At 37.2% G+C, this 18,010-nt stretch overlaps 1 protein-coding gene across 1 annotated transcript in view; it reads right to left on the bottom strand.

Moving 5' to 3' along the window:
* The window catches only part of XIRP2 (xin actin binding repeat containing 2), a 372,350-nt gene that overhangs the window by 204,452 nt on the left and 149,888 nt on the right, over positions 1-18,010 (bottom strand). The window lies entirely within an intron of this gene.

Here is an 18,010-nt window from a genome sequence, read left to right on the forward strand (position 1 = left end):
TTGTGAAATTATTTGGTTAAAAGTTATAAATTTTCTCAATTTGAATACATGTTACCAAACTGCCTTTCAATATGTTTGTTACAGTTTAAAATTAGCATATGTGCTACCTTATAAATTCCAATATATTATAAATATTTTTCCTTTTTTACCAACAGAGGAAAAGGGCACAAATAGTGTGACATTGTATAAGACCTGCCAAAGTCTACTCTTGTCTATCAGCCTTGACTTTCACCACTTCAACTCCTATTTCCCACATTCTCTCCATACCACATTGTGTGCGTGTGTGAGATTGTGTATGTGTTTGTGTGTGTGTACTCTTTCATACTGCTCAATCTTCTGCTTCAACCACTTAGCTACAAGAATGACAAGGTCTCCCTCTAGACAGACATGATTGTTCCTTTCTCTGTAACTTACTCTTGACCTGCCTCAAAATTACTTGTTTCCTTGATCTTGTTTTCTCTTAACTCTGCATTCTTAGGTTCTCCATCTTTTTAATGTGTGTGTTCACAGCAATGACTAGCAGAGTGTCTGGCATGTAATAAATACTGTTGAATAAATGAGTGAGTAATTGAATAAATGAATAGATTAATAAAGGAAAATTAGCAGGCTTTATAAAGAAGAAAAATTGAATTACTGAGAAAAACTTTTTTTTTTTCACAATTTAACAGTAAGGTTGTTTCTTGCTACAGTTAAACTCATTGTGGTTCTTTAGAGTTGTCCTTATTTTATGACAAGTTCCTGTTCTACAGAATGAAGGTGTCTATGTGTATGTATATATCTTCTAAATTGGATTTTTGTTAAGATCAAATCAAATAATATACCAAATGGTTATTGGGAAAGTAGTAAATAGAATTGGTTGAAAGAATTAACATTTTTATGCTGAAAAAAATGTAGAAAAACAGTTTGGTGTGTTCAGCTGTTTTGCTTGTCAGTTATGAATATAAATTTGATCACACAAATTAGTACATTTGATTTTTTTGTTTTTTAATGATTTGACTAAAATAGTTTATTAAGTGGCCCCCCATGAACTTATTCTGTGTCTACAAACAACTGTAAACACAATCTCAAGCCCTAATCATTTCTTTAATCTTCTGAATTTCACAGCCAGAGTAGTCAAAGTTAAGACATTTATACTTATGAGGATCATGCCACTAACAGTTATCTTTAAGTCACTGAGATTACATTTCAGGACATTAGTACACATATAGATAGGACTCTCTATTTAAAAATCAAATAGTAAATAGTTATATTTATTATTTTAGGTTTACTATTTGTATAAGAGAAGATACAAGAAAAGCAACATGGGGAATTTTCTAATTATTATATGTTCTATCACTACTGGAAAAAAAATCCCAGAACTAAGCTTTCTCTGGATAGAATTTCTGGGTCAAGGGTTTAATGTCAATAGATAGGATAGTGTTTGCATCCATACTTCATGGATTGTAATAGTTATTTAATATATTACAATATTTATGTATATTAAAGAGGACGAAATACAGATAAAGCATATACTAAAAATTTTGTATTTAAATTTAAACAAAATGTACTTTATTGGTTTTCATGGCCTCTTTGAGCTTCATTTACAATTGGAGAAACTAGTAGGTTGGCGCAAAAGTAATATATAAATCAGAAAGTAACTTACATATAATCCTAAGTCAAGAAATTTGTTTTAAAAATAGCAACTTTGAACTATGCGTATAGCAAAACAGTAAATTAAAATTTTTTATTCAAAAATGCACATAACTCGAAAGAAAAATATTCAAATATTATGTAGCTGACATCAATTATTTTAGATTTATTCAATAAAGACATTACTATTGAAAATACTTCTATACAAAAATTGAAACAGTTTAGCAAACTGTTTTTTCCTAATGCTGCAACTTCAGCTTTCATTTAGTACTATTTGAATTTAACTTTTCTTGCCTTTTATCTGACATAAAAAAGATAAAGCTCACTGAAGGAAAATATAAAATATAAAAAAATTATTAGTAAAAAGAAATTATCAATAATCTCAACATTTCAATATTAAAATGCCTAATATTTTAGTATAATTACAAGTTTAGCCTATTGTAGTTGTTACTGATTTTCCTATATTTTCATAGAGTTAAGGTAATTCTTTACATAGAATCTTGTATTCTGATTATTTATTATGTTTGTAATGTTTTCCTGTGTCTCTAATGTTTTATTTATTTATTTGTTTATTTATTTATTTATTTATTTATTTATATATTTTAGTACAAAGTTTGATTTTATCTGATTTATTAAAAATATACCCTAGCCTGAGGGTCTCAGGGTGTACATACAAAATACTTCAATTAGATTCGAATCAGCAGCAAAAAATTTCCTGCTAAGAAGTTGAAATATCTTAAAACACACACACACACACACACACACACACACACACACACACACACCACATGAAAAAACCTCAAGCCAAAAACCCACTCAATATGAAATGCAGCAAGACTACAGAGATAGGCCTGGTGCCATTTCTTCAAGAATAGCAAGCTGACAGGTTGGCGACCCAGGAATGTGACGGAGTTGCTAAACAGGACTGGCCTTATGTGAGTTGAATATTTGTTCTGTGAACTTGTAATTTAAATCTTTTAAGATTTGTTCTGTGGCCTAACACATGGTCCATCCTTGAGAATGATCCATGTGTTGAGGAGAAGAATGTGTACTCTGCAGCCATTGCATGAAAGTTTCTGTAAATATCTATAAGCTGCATTTGGTCTATAGTGCAGATTAAGTCTGATGTTTCTTTGTTGGTTTTCTGTCTGGGAGATGTGTCCAATGCTGAAAGTGGAGTGCTGAAGTCTCCAGCTATTATTGAATTGGGGTCTTGTATTAGTCTGTTTTCACATTTCTGATAAAGACATACCCGAGACTGGGAAGAAAAAAAGAGGTTTAACTGGACTTACTGTTCCACATGGCTAGGGAGGCCTCAGAATCATGGCGGAGGATGAAAGGCACTTCTTATATGGTGGTGGCAAGAGAGGATGAGGAAGAAGCAAAAGTGGAAACCCCTGATAAACCCATCAGATCTCATAAGGCTTATTCACTATCAAGAGAATATCACTGGAAAGACCAGCCCCCATGATTGAATTACCTCCCCCTGGGGCCCTTCCACAACATGCAGGAATTCTGGGAGATACAATTCAAGTTGAGATTTGGGTGGGGACAGAGCCAAACCATATCATTCCATCCCTGGCCCCTCCAAATCTCATGTCCTCACATTTCAAAACAAATCATGCCTTCCCAACACTCCCCCGAAGTCTTAAATCATTTCAGCATTAACCCAAAAGTCTTCAGTCCAAAGTTTTATCTGAGAGAAGGCAAGTCCCTTCTGCCTATGAGCCTGTAAAATCAAAGCAAGCTAGTTACTTCCTAGATACAATGGGGGTACATGTATTGAGTAAATACGGCCATTCCAAATGGGAGAAATTGGCCAAAAAAAGGGGGGTACAGGGCCCATGCAAGTCCAAAATCCAGTGGGGCAGTCAAATTTTAAAGCTCCAAAATGATCTCCTTTGACTCCAGGTCTCATATTTGGGTCATGCTGATGCAAGAGGTGGATTCCCATGGTCTTGGGGAGCTCTATCCCTGTGCTTTTGCCGGGTATAGCCTCCCTCCTGGCTGCTTTCATGGGTTGCTGTTGTATGACTGCAGCTTTTCCAGGCACACGGTGCAAGCTGTCAGTGGATCTAACATTCTGGGGTCTGCAGGACAGTGTCCCTCTTCTCACAGCACCACTAAGCAGTGCCTCAGTAGGGACTCTGTGTGGGGGCTCCAACGTAATATTTCCCTTCCACACCACCCTAGCAGAGGTTCTCCATGAGGGCGCTGCCCCTGCAGCAAACTTTTACCTGGGCATCCAGGTGCTTCCATACATCTTCTGAAATCTAGGAAGAGGTTGCCAAAACTCAAACCTTGACTTCTGTGTATTCACAGGGTCAACACCACATGGAAGCTGCCAAGCTTGTGGCTTCCACCCTCTGAAGCCACAGCCCAAGCTGTACATTGGGCCCTTTCAGCCATGGCTGGAGCAGCTGGGACACAGGGCATCAAGTCCCTAGGCTGCTCAAAGCATAGGGGCCCTGGGTTAAACCCAAGAAACCACACTTTTTCCACCTGGGCCTCCAGATCTGTGATGGGAGAGGCCACCATGAAGGTCCCTGACATGACCTGGAGACATTTTCTCCATGGTCTTGGGGATTAACATTAGGCTCTTTGCTACTTATGCACATTTCTGCAGCTGGCTTGAATTTCTCCACAGAAAATGGGTTTTTCTTTTCTATCACATTGTCAGGCTGCACATGTTCTGATCTTTTATGCTCTGTTTCCCTTATAAAACTTAATGCCTTTAACAGTACCCAAGTCACCTCTTGAATGCTTTGCTGCTTAGAAATTTCTTCTACCACATACTCTAAATCATCTCTCTCAAGTTCAAAGTTTCACAAATCCCTAAGGCAGGGGCAAAATGCCTCCAGTCTCTTTGCCAAAACATAACAAGAGTCACCTTTGCTCCAGTTCCCAACAAGTTCCATGTCTCCATCTGAGACCAATTCAGCCTGGACCTTTTTGTCCATATTGCTATCAGCATTTACAACAAAGGCATTCAACAAGTCTCTAGGAAGTTCCAAACTTTCTCACATTTTCCTGTCATTTTCTGAGCCCTCCAAAATGTTCCAACTTCTGCCTGTTACCTAGGTCCAAAGTCGCTTCCACATTTTTGGGTATCTACAGCAAGCACCCCACTCCTGGTACCAATTTACTGTATTAATCCATGTTCATGCTGCTGATCAAGACATACTGGAGACTGGGAAGAAAAAAGAGGTTTAATTGGACTTACAGTTCCACATGGCTGGGGAGGCCTCAGAATCATGGTGGAGGGCAAAAGACACTTCTTGCATGGTGGTGGCAAGAGAGAATGAGGAAGAAGCAAAAGTGGAAACCCCTGATAAACCCATCAGATCTCATGAGACTTATTCACTATCACAAGAATAGCACGGGAAAGACTGGCTCCCATGATTCAATTCCCTCCACCTGGGGCCGTCCCACAACACATGGGAATTCTAGGAACTAAAATTCAAGTTGAGATTTGGGTGGGGACACAGCCAAACCATATCAGGTCAATCTCTTTACCTCAAATAATATTTGCTTTATTATCCGGGTGATCCAGCATTGGGTGCATAAATGTTTAAAATTGTTACATCCTCTTGCTGAATTGACTCCTTTATCAGTATGTAATGCCCTTGTTTGTCTCTTCTAACAGTTTTTGTCTTGAAATCTATTGTGTGTAAGTATAGCTGCTCTTGCTCTTTATTGGTTTCTGTTGGCATGGGATATCATTTTCCATCCCTTTATTTTCAGTCTATGTGTATCTTTATAGGTGAAGTGTGTTTCTTGAAGGCAACAAATCTTTGGGTCTTTTTTTTTTTTTCTTTTTTTCTGTTCAGCCACTCTGTATCTTTTGATTGGAATGTTTAGTCCATCTACATTCATGTCATTAATAAGTAAGGACTTACTACAGCCATTTTGTGATTTCTTTTGTTATGCTGTGTAGTTCCCTTCTTTCCTTCTTTCCTGTCTTCCTTTTTGGCAAGGTAATTTTTTCTGGTGGTATGTTTTAATATCTTGCTTTTTATTTTTTTGTGTATCTGTTGTAAGTTTTTTTATTTAATGTTACCATGCAGATTGCCAATAACATCTTATAACCCATTTTTAAAAAGCTGATGACAACACTGATTGCAAAGACAAGCTAATGAACAAACAAGCCAAGAGAAAACTAATAATTCCCCTACACTTTTAACTTCATCCCCATTCTTTTTAACCTTTTATGGTTTCTATTTATACCTTATTATATTGTTTATGTCTTGAAAAATTGTTGTAGTTATTATTTCTGACAGTTTCTTCTTGTATTCTTTCAACTCAAGATATAAGTAGTTTATATAACACAATTACACTGTTATAATATTCTGTGTTTGTCTGTGTACTTGCTATTACCAGTGTGTTTTCAACCTTCAGCAAATTTCTTTTTGCCCATTAACATCCTTTTCTTTCAGATTGAAGAATTTCCTTTAGCATTTCCTGTAGGACAGGTCTAGTATTGATGAAATACCTCAGCTTTTGTTTGTCTGAGAAAATCTATTTTTCTTCCATGTTTGAATGATATTTTCCCAGGGCTTACTATTGTAAGGTATTTTTTCCTTCATTACTTTATATATGTCATGCCACTCTCTCGGCCTGTAAGGTTTCCACTGAGAAGTCTGCTGCCAGATGTATTGCAGCTCCTTTTTATGTTATTTGTTTTGCTTTGTTTTTTCTCTTGCTGTACTTAAGATCCTGCTGTTATACTAGACTTTGGAAGTTTGATTATTAAATGCTGTGGAGTAGTCTTATTTGGGTAAAATCTGCTTGTTCTATAACCTTCTTGTACTTGAATATTGATATATTTCTCCAGATTTGGAAAGTTCTGTTTTTATTGCATTGAATAAACTTTTTAAAAATTATTATAGTTTAAGTTCTGGATACATGTGCAGAACACGCATGTTTGTTTCACAGTTATACACTTGCCATGGTGGTTTGTTGCACCCATTAACCTGTCATCTACATTAGGTATTTCTCCTAATGCTATCCTTCCCCTAAACCCCCAAACCCTGACAGGCCCCAGTGTGTGATGTCCCCCTCCATGTGTCCATGTGTTCTCATTGTTCAACTCTCACTTATGAGTGAGAATATGCAGTGTTTGGTTTTCTGTTCCTGTGTTAGTTTGCTGAGAATGATGCTTTCCAGCTTCATCCATGTCCCTGCAAAGAAAATGAACTCATCCTTTTTTATAGGATAGTATTCCATGGTGTATATATGTCACAATTTCTTTATCCAGTCTAACATTGATGGGCATTTGGGTTGGTTCCAGGTCTTTGCTACAGTCAGTAGTGCTGCAATAAACACATGTGTGCATGTGTCTTTATGGTAGAATGATTTATAATCGTTTGGGTATATTTCCAGTATTGAGATAGCTGGGTCAAATGGTATTACCGGTTATAGATCCTTGAGGAGTTGCCACACTGTCTTCTACAATGGTTGAACTAATTTGCATTCCAACCAACAGTGTAAAAGCATTCCTATTTCTCCACATCTTCTCCAGCATCTGTTGTTTCCTGACTTTTTAATGATTGCCATTCTAACTCATGTGAGATGGTATCTCATTGGGGTTTTGATTTGCATTTCTCTAATATCAGTGATAATGAGCTTTTTTTCATATGTTTTTGGCTGCATAAATGTCTTAATTTGAGAAGTGTCTATTCATATCATTTGCCCACAATTTGATGGGGTTGTTTTTTCTTGTAAATTTGTTTAAGTTCCTTGTAGATTCTGGATATTAGCCCTTTGTCAGACAGATACATTGCAAAAATGTTCTCCCATCCTGTAGGTTGGCTGTTCACTCTGATGATAGTTTCTTTTGCTGTGCAGAAGCTCTTTAGTTTAATTACATCCAATATGTCAATTTTGGCTTTGCTGCAGTTGCTTTTGATGTTTCAGTCATGAAGTCTTTGCCCATGCTTATGTCCTGAATGGTATTGCCTAGGTTTTCTTCTAGGGTTTTTGTGGTTTTAGGTCTTATGTTTAAGTCTTTAATACATCTTAACTTTTGTGTAAGTTGTAAGGAAGGGGTCCAATTTCTGTTTTCTGCATATGGCTAGCCAGTTTTCCCAACACCACTTATTAAATAGAGAATCCCTTCCCCATTGCTTGTTTTTGTCAGGTTTATCAAATATCAGATGGTTGTAGATGTGTGGTGTCATTTCTGAGGCCTTTCTTCTGTTCCATTTGTCTATATATCTGTTTTGGTACCAGTACCATACTGTTTTGGTTACTGTAGATTTGTAGTATAGTTTGAAGTCAGGTAGCATGATGCTTCCAGCTTTGTTCTTATTGTTTAGGATTGTCTTGGCTATATGGGCTCTTTTTTGTTTCCATATGAAATTTAAAGTAGTTTTTTCCAATTTGGTGAAGAAAGTCAATGGCAGCTTGATGGGGGTAGCACTGAATTTATAAATTACTTTGGGCAGTATGGCCATTTTCATGATATTGATTCTTCCTATCTATGAGCATGGAAATTTTTTCCATTTGTTTGTGTCCTCTCTTATTTCACTGAGCAGTGGTTTATAGTTCTCCTGGAAGAGGTCCTTCACATCACTTTTAAGTTGTACTCCTAGGTATTTTATTATCTTGATAGCAATTGTGAATGGGAGTTCACTCGTGATTTAGCTCTCTTTGTCTGTTATTGGAGTATAGGATTGCTTTTGATTTTTGCACATTGATTTTGCATCCTGAAACTTTGCTGAAATTGCTTATTAGCTTAGGGATTTTTTGTGCTGGGACCATGGGGTTTTCTAAATATACATTTGTCATCTGCAAACAGAGACAAATTCAACATTCTTAAAGAAAAGAATTTTCAACCCAGAATTTCATATCCAGCCAAACTAAGCTTCATAAGTGAAGCAGAAATAAAATACTTTACAGACAAGCAAATGCTGAGAGATTTTGTCACAACTAGGCCTGCCTTACAAGAGCTCCTGAAGGAAGCACTAAATATGGAAAGGAAAAACCAGTATCCCGCCACTGCAAAAACATGCCAAATTGTAAAGACCATCGACACTATGAAGAAACTGCATCAACTAATGGGAAAAATAACCAGGTAGTATCATAATGACAGAATCAAATTCACACATAACAGTATTAACCTTAACTGTAAATGGGCTAAATGCCCCAATCAAAAGTCAAAGACTGGCAAATTGGATAAAGAGTCAAGACCCATTGGTGTGCTGTATTCAGGAGACCCAACTCACATGCAAAGACACACATTGTCACAAAATAAAGGGATGGAAGATTTACCAAGCAAATGGAAAGAAAAAAAAAAAGCAAGGCTTGCAATCCTAATCTCTGATGAAACAGACTTTAAACCAACAAAGATCAAGAAACACAAAGAAGGCCATTATGTAATGGTAAAGGGATCAATGCAACAAGAAGAGCTAACACTCCTAAATGTATATGCACCCAATACAGGAGCACCCAGATTCATAAAGCAAGTTCTTAGAGACCTATGAAGAGACTTACACTCCCACACAATATTAGTGGGAGACTTTAACACCCCACTGTCAATATTAGACAGATCATCATATTCAGGACTTGAACTCAGCTTTGCACCAAGCGGACCTAACAGACATCTACGGAACTCTTTACCCAAAATCAACAGAATATATATTCTTCTCAGCACCACATCGCACTTATTCTAAAATTGATCACATAATTGGAAGTAAAACACTCCTCAGCAAATGCAAAAGAATGGAAATCATAACAAACAGTCTCTCAGACCACAGTACAATCAAATGAGAACTCAGGATTAAGAAACTCACTCAAAACTGCACAACTACATGCAAACTGAACAACCTGCTCCTGAATGACTACTGGGTACATAACAAAATTAAGGCAGAAATAAATAAGTTTTTTGAACCCAATGAGAACAAAGACACAACATACCAGAATATCTGTGGCCCAGATAAAGCAGTGTTTAGAGGGAAATTTATGGTACTAAATACCCACAGGAGAAAGCGGGAAAGACCTAAAATCAATACCCTAACATCACAATCAAAAGAACTAGGGAAGCAAGAACAAATAAATTCAAAAGTTGGTGGAAGACAAGAAATAACTAAGATCAGAGCAGAACTGAATGAGGTAGAGACATGAAAAATCCTTCAAAAAAAAATCAATGAATCCAGCAGCTTGTATTTTGAAAAGATTAACAAAAATAGATAGACTGCTAGACAGACTAATAAAGAATAAAAGAGGGAAGAATCAAATAGACATAATAAAAAATGATAAAGGGGAGATCACCACTGATCCCACCAAAATACAAACTACCATCAGAGAATACTATAAACACCTCTACACAAATAAACTAGAAAAATCTAGAAGAAAAGGATAAATTCCTGGACATATACCCACTCCCAAGACTAGGAAGAAAACCAGGAAGAAGTCCAATCCCTGAAATGATGAATAACAGGTCCTGAAATTGAGGCAGTAATTAATAGCCTACCAACCAAAAAATGCCCAGGACCAGACAGATTCACAGCCAAATTCTACCAGAGGTACAAAGACGAGCTGTATCCTTCCTTCTGAAACTATTCCAAACAATAGAAAAAGAGGGACTCCTCCCTAACTCATTTTATGAGGCCAGCATCATCCTGATACCAAAACCTTGTAGAGACACAGCAACAGAAGAAAACTGCAGGCCAATATACCTGATGAACATCAATGCAAAAATTCTCAATAAAATACTGGCAAACTGAATCCAGCAGCACATCAAAAAACTTATCCACTAGGATCAAGTCAGCTTCATCCCTGGGATGCAAGGCTGGTTCAACATATGCAAATCAGTAAACGTAATCCATCACATAAACAGAACCAATGGCAAAAACCACATGCTCTATCTCAATAGATGCAGAAAAGGCGTTCGATAAAATTTAACACCGCTTCATGCTAAAAACTCTCAATAAACTAGGTATTGATGGAACGTATCTCAAAATAAAAAGAGCTATTTATGACAAACTCACAGCCAATATCATCCTGAAAGGGCAAAAGCTGGAAGCATTCCCTTTGAAAACCGGCACAAGACAAGGATGCCCTCTCACCACACGTGTTCAACACAGTATTGGAATTTCTGGCCAGGGCAATCAGGCAAGAGAAAGAAATAAAGCATATTCAAATAGAAAGAGAGGAAGTCAAGTTGTTCTTGAATAAACTTTCTACTCCAGTCATTCTCTCTACTTCCTCTTTAAGACCATTAACTAGTAGACTTGCCCTATTGAGACTATTTTCTAGTTCTTGTGGGTGTGTTTCATTGTTTTTTATTCTTTTTTTCTTTTATCTCCTCTGACTGTGTATTTTCAAATAGCCTATCTTTAAGCTCACTAATTCTTCTGCTTGATCAATTCTGCTGTTGAGAGACTCTGAGGTATTTTTCAGTATGTCAATCAAATTTTTCAGCTTCAGAATGTCCGCTTGACTTGCAAAGATTATTTCACTTTTAAAAATTCATCTTATGGGGTTCTGAATTCCTTCTCGGTGTTACCTTGAATTTTCTTGCGGGTCCTCAAAATACCTATTTTGAATTCTTTGTCTGAAAGGTCAAATATGTCTGTCATTCTTGGTTTGGTCACTGGTGCCTTATTTAGCTCATTTGGTGACGTCATGTTTTCCTGGATGTTCGTGATGCTTCTGTAGGTTCATCTGTGTCTAGACATTGAAGAGTTAGGTATTTATTGTAGTCTTTGAGGTCTGGACTTGTTTGTAGCTGTCTGTCTTGGGAAGGCTTCCCAAATATTTAAATGGAACTGAGCTTTTTGATCTAAGTTTTGGTCACTGCATTTCTGCATTAAGGGGCACCCCAAGCCCAGTAACACTGTGACTCTTACAGACTCATAGAGGTATTGCCTTGGTGGCCTTGGGTAACATCTGAGAGATTTCCTTGGATTACCAGGCAGACACTTTTGCTCTCTTCTCTTAGTTTCTGCTCCACAAATGGAGTCTCTCGGTATGTCCTGAGCTGCCTGAATCAGGGGTAGGCATGCCATGTCACTAACATTTTAGTGATTATAACCATACATACTATCTTGAGGTTTAATTTTTTACACAAAATTTTGGTTAATAGTCATACGATTTTTGTGAGAAATAAAAAAATATTGCAAATAAACTGCTTAATACAATGCCTGGCATAGAATAAATATTTTCTTATGTTAGATATTTGTAAGTTTTAAAGAAAAGTTTAATATTTTAAATAAGATTACTTGGAATAGTTTTTGATCATAATGTTAAATATGCTTATAGAAGGAGAGTTAATGTAAGGAAGAATAAAACATTTTTCAAATATCAAATGGCCTTCCAGAGAAGTTGTATCCATTTATTTTCCCACCTGCAGTGTGTGATACCTCTTCTCACTGTACATTTATTGGCATTGACTATTTTCTTTAAAATATTTGCTAGGCAAATTTGTTATTTCACCAAAGAGATCCTGAAGTTTTAACTTGTAATTATTTGATTACTAATGAAATTTGAATTCTTTTCTCTACTTTGTAGTAATTAGTTCTTCTCTATTTAAGATTTACCTGTTTATAACTTTTTCATATGCATATCTTTGGAGAATTAACTGATCCTTGAGTGGTGGGATTGTGTTGTGATTAATGACCTATGACTGTGGCCAATACATGTTATTGTTTTAACATTTTCAAGTCTCATCTTTTGTATTTATAAGAATGAATACATAACATTATGCAATTGATATGTTCTAAGAAAATTAAATGTGTTAATATTTAAAATAATATCCAACAACATTTACAAAATCATTGTCTTTAGCATGTATTGCAAAAATGACTCTCAATTTACCTGCTTTTTACTTTTTTATGATTTTGAATTACTCATTCTACATAAAAAAATCTGTGTTTCACAGGTATCGACCTTGTCTTAGGAATCCAAAATATTGCTCCCCATACAATTTCATACATTACAATATATAGTCTGTAAAGATATTCTACCTTAACGTGTTTTAGGAGGAAAAAAAGGAGATATATTAAAACTGTGACTGTGGGATTTTAGAGCTGCTTTGAACAGCTCTTCAAGCATTCCAAACTACTGTAGTCATCATTAATATATTACATGAAATTAAATTCACATTTTATGTTTACCTCATATTTTAATCTTTACTTTTGTAGGGTTAATAACTTTCAAAATTGAAAGGTATTAATATGATGAAATACAGAAAATAAATCTGAATACAATGAAGGTAGTTGATACTAATTTGTACAGATTTATTCATATAAGAAGAAATCAAATTATTTTTATAATGGCAATTTAAAAAAATTTTTATTTTTGAGACAGGGTCTCTCTCTGTCACCCAGGCTGGAGTACAGTTACACAATCACAGCTCACCACAGCCTCAATCTCTTGGGCTCATGAGATCCTCCCACCTCTGCCTCCTGAGTAGCTGGGACTACAGGTGTGTCCCATCACACTGGCCTAATTTTTTATTTTTTATAGAGAATAGGTCTTGAACTCCTGGGCTCAAACAATCCTCCTGCCTCAGCCTCCCAAAGTGCTGGGATTCCAGACATCAGCCACTGCACATAGCTGTAAATCTTTTAAAGAAAAATTTCCAACAAATTTTAAAAATCATCCATAGTTTTAAAAAAGGTAATGGACCTTGAAAGTAGTATACCGAAAGAGCTTTAATAAAAGTTCAATATTACTAAAAATAGTTTTTGCAAGTGTAGTGCTATAATTAAAATAATATACTGTTTTGGGAGCAGACATATCAGGAAACAACTAGTAAATTGTTGTGTCACCATACAATTTTTCTGCCAAATTATATTTGTTTGTAGAAATTATTGACAAAGGAACTACACTTCAAATAGAGCAATAAAGAATAACTTTCCACTATCTTTGCAGTAGGACGATTTATTCAAACAAAATCTTATAAGTAATCACACTATAAAACACACCTGAAAGCACGGCTTTTCTAGAAGGATAGGTGCCAAAATGATTATATATCAGAATCAACTAAGAAGTTTTAGAAGCATACAAATTAGAGCTCATCACAATTAAAAATAATAATCGTCCCAATTTATTCTAACACACAGCCAGGGATGAGAACCAAGGATCTAGAATAATTAGATGTAGATCTAGCCAGCCATTTATGTGGAACACCCCTGCCAATGTAAACATCCAAGAAATAAATTTTTAAGACCACTGGAATAGCAGATTATTTCAATTAACAATTAATAAATTATATTTTGAAATAAGTAAGACTTTAATAACAGTAAATTAAGGTGTAGAAATAATAAAAAATGTTACTCCTTGATCAGAGGAGGGAATGATCACATTAAGTATCAGATGGGGATAAAACAATTATAAAATAAGAAAGTCATCTGATATAGAAAAATTTCTTGAGGAGGGAGCCAAGATGGCCGAATAGGAACAGCTCCGGTCTACAGCTCCCAGCATGAGTGATGCAGAAGACGGATGATTTCTGCATTTCCATCTGAGGTACAGTGTTCATCTCACTAGGGAGTGCCAGACAGTGTGAGCAGGACAGCGGGTGCAGTGCACTGTGCATGAGCCGAAGCAGGGCAAAGCATTGCCTCACTCGGGAAGCACAAGGGGTCAGAGAGTTCCCTTTCCTAGTCAAAGAAAGGGGTGACAGATGGCACCTGGAAAATCAGGCCACTCCCACCCTAAAACTGTGCTTTTCTGATGGGCTTAAAAAATGGCACACCAGGAGATTATATCCCACTCCTGGCTCAGAGGGTCCTACGCGCACAGAGTCTTGCCGATTGCTAGCACAGCAGTCTGAGATCAAACTGCAAGGCGGCAGTGTGGCTGGGGGATGGGCAACCGCCATTGCCCAGGCTTGCTTAGGTAAACAAGCTTGCTTAGGTAAACAGGCTTGCTTAGGAAGCTCCAACTGGGTGGAGCCCACCACAGCTCAAAGAGGCCTGCCTACCTCTGTAGGCTCCACCTCTGGGGGCAGGGCACAGACAAACAAAAAGACAGCAGTAACTCTGCAGATTTAAATGTCCCTGTCTGACAGCTTTGAAGAGAGTAGTGGTTTTCCCAGCACTCAGCTGGAGATCTGAGAACGGGCAGAATGCCTCCTCAAGTGGGTCCCTGACCCCTGACCACCGAGCAGCCTAATTGGGAGGCACCCACAAGTAGGGGAAGACTGACACCTCACACTGCCGGGTGCTCCCCTGAGACAAAACTTCCAGAGGAACAATCAGGCAGCAGCATTCGCGGTTCACGAAAATCTGCTGTTCTGCAGCCTCCGCTGCTGAGACCCAGGCAAACAGGGTCTGGAGTGGACCTCTAGCAAACTCCAACAGACCTGCGGCTGAGGGTCCTGTCTGGTAGAAGGAAAACTAACAAACAGAAAGGACATCCACACCAAAAACCCAACTATACATCACCATGATCAAAGACCAAAAGTAGATGAAACCACAAAGATGGAGAAAAAACAGAGCAGAAAAATTGGAAATTCTAAAAAGCGGAGCACCTCTCCTCCTCCAAAGGAACACAGCTCCTCACCAGCAATGGATGGAGAATGACTTTGACGAGTTGAGAGAAGACGGCTTAAGATAATCAAACTACTCCCAGCTACAGGAGGAAATTCAAACCAAAGGCAAAGAAGTTAAAAACCTTGAAAAAAATTTAGACGAATGTATAACTAGAATAACCAATACAGAGAAGTGCTTAAAGGAGCTGATGGAGCTGAAAGCTAAGGCTCCAGAACTATGAGAAGAATGCAGAAGCCTCAGGAGCCAATGCGATCAACTGGAAGAAAGGGTATCAGTGATGGAAGATGAAATGAATGAAATGAAGCGAGAAGGGAAGTTTACAGAAAAAAGAATAAAAAGAAATGAACAAAGCCTCCAAGAAATATGGGACTATGTGAAAAGACCAAATCTACGTCTGATTGGTGTACCTGAAAGTGATAGGGAGAATGGAACCAAGTTGGAAAACACTCTGCAGGATATTATCCAGGAGAACTTCCCCAATCTAGCAAGGTAGGCCAACATTCAGATTCAGGAAATACAGAGAACGCCAGAAAGATACTCCTCGAGAAGAGCAACTCCAAGACAGAAAATTGTCAGATTCACCAAAGTTGAAATGAAGGAAAAAATGTTAAGTGCAGCCAGAGAGAAAGGGCAGTTACCCACAAAGGGAAGCCCATCAGACTAACAGTAGATCTCTTGGCAGAAACTCTACAAGCCAGAAGAGAGTGGGGGCCAATATTCAACATTCTTAAAGAAAAGAATTTTCAACCCAGAATTTCATATCCAGCCAAACTAAGATTCATAAGTGAAGCAGAAATAAAATACTTTACAGACAAGCAAATGCTGAGAGATTTTGTCAGCACCAGGCCTGCCTTAAAAGAGCTCTTGAAGGAAGCACTAAACATGGAAAGGAACAACTGGTACCAGCCAGTGCAAAATCATGCCAAATTGTAAAGATCATCAAGGCTAGGAAGAAACTGCATCAACTAATGAGCAAAATAACCAGCTAACATCATAATGACAGGATCAAATTCTCACATAACAATATCACCTTTAAATGTAAATGGACTAAATGCTCCAATTAAAAGACACAGACTGGCAAATTGGATAAAGAGTCAAGACCCATCAGTGTGCTGTATTGAGGAAACCCATCTCATGTGCAGAGACACACATAGGCTCAAAATAAAAGGATGGAGGAAGATCTACCAAGCAAATGGAAAACAAAAAAAGGTAGGGGTTGCAATAATAGTCTCTGATAAAACAGACTTTAAACAAACAAAGATCAAAAGAGACAAAGAAGGCCATTGCATAATGGTAAAGGGATCAATTCAACAAGAAGAGCTAACTATCCTAAGTATATATGCACCCAATACAGGAGCACCCAGATTCATAAAGCAAGTCCTGACTGACCTAAAAAGAGACTTAGACTCACACACAATAATAATGGGAGATTTTAACACCCCACTGTCAACATTAGACAGATCAACGAGACAGAAAGTTAACAAGGATATCCAGGAATTGAACTCAGCTCTGCACCAAGCGGACCTAATAGACATCTACACAACTCTCCACCCCAAATCAACAGAATATACATTTTTTTCAGCACCACACCACACCTATTCCAAAATTGACCACATAGTTGGAAGAAAAGCACTCCTCAGCAAATGTGAAAGAACAGAAATTATAACAAACTGTCTCTCAGACCACAGTGCAATCAAACTAGAACTCAGGATTAAGAAACTCACTCAAAATCGCTCAATTACATGGAAACTGAACAACCTGCTCCTGACTGACTACTGGGTACATAATGAAATGAAGGCAGAAATAAAGATATTCTTTGAAACCAATGAGAACAAAGACACAACACCCTCGAATCCCTGGGGCAGATTCAAAGCAGTGTGTAGAGGGAAATTTATAGCACTAAATGCCCACAAGAGAAAGCAGGAAAGATCCAAAATTGACACCCTAACATCACAATTAAAAGAACTAGAAAAGCAAGAGCAAACACATTCAAAGGCTAACAGAAGGCTAGAAATAACTAAAATCACAGCATAACTGAAGGAAATAGAGACACAAAAACCCTTCAAAAAATTAATGAATCCAGGAGCTGGTTTTTAGAAAAGATCAACAAAATTCATAGACTGCTAGCAAGACTAATAAAGAAGAAAAGAGAGAAGAATCAAATAGATGCAATAAAAAATGATAAAGGGGATATCACCACCGATCCCACAGAAATACAAACTACCATCAGAGAATAATACAAACACCTCTACGCAAATAAACTAGAAAATCTAGAAGAAATGGATAAATTCCTCAACACATACACCCTCCCAAGACTAAACCAGGAAGAAGTTGAATCTCTGAATAGACCAATAACAGGCTCTGAAATTGTGGCAATAATCAATAGCTTACCAACCAAAAAGAGTCCAGGACCTGATGGATTCACAGCTGAATTCTACTAGAGGTACAAGGAGGAACTGGTACCATTTCTTCTGAAACTATTCCAACCAATAGAAAAAGAGGGAATCCTCCCTAATTCATTTTATGAGGCCAGCATCATCCTGATACCAAAGCTGGGCAGAGACACAAACAAAAAAGAGAATTTTAGACCAATATCCTTGATGAACATTGATGCAAAAATCCTCAATAAAATACTGGCAAACCGAATCCAGCAGCACATCAAAAAGCTTATCCACCATGATCAAGTGGGCTTCATCCCTGGGATGCAAGGCTGGTTCAACATATGCAAATCAATAAATGTAATCCACCATATAAATAGAACCAAAGTCAAAAACCACATGATTATCTCAATAGATGCAGAAAATTCCTTTGACAAAATTCACCAACCCTTTATGTTAAAAACTCTCAATAAATTAGGTATTGATGGGACGTATCTCAAA

Source organism: Hylobates moloch, unplaced genomic scaffold (genome assembly GCF_009828535.3).
Source record: "Hylobates moloch isolate HMO894 unplaced genomic scaffold, HMol_V3 SCAFFOLD_1, whole genome shotgun sequence".
Taxonomy (NCBI): Eukaryota; Metazoa; Chordata; class Mammalia; order Primates; family Hylobatidae; genus Hylobates; species Hylobates moloch.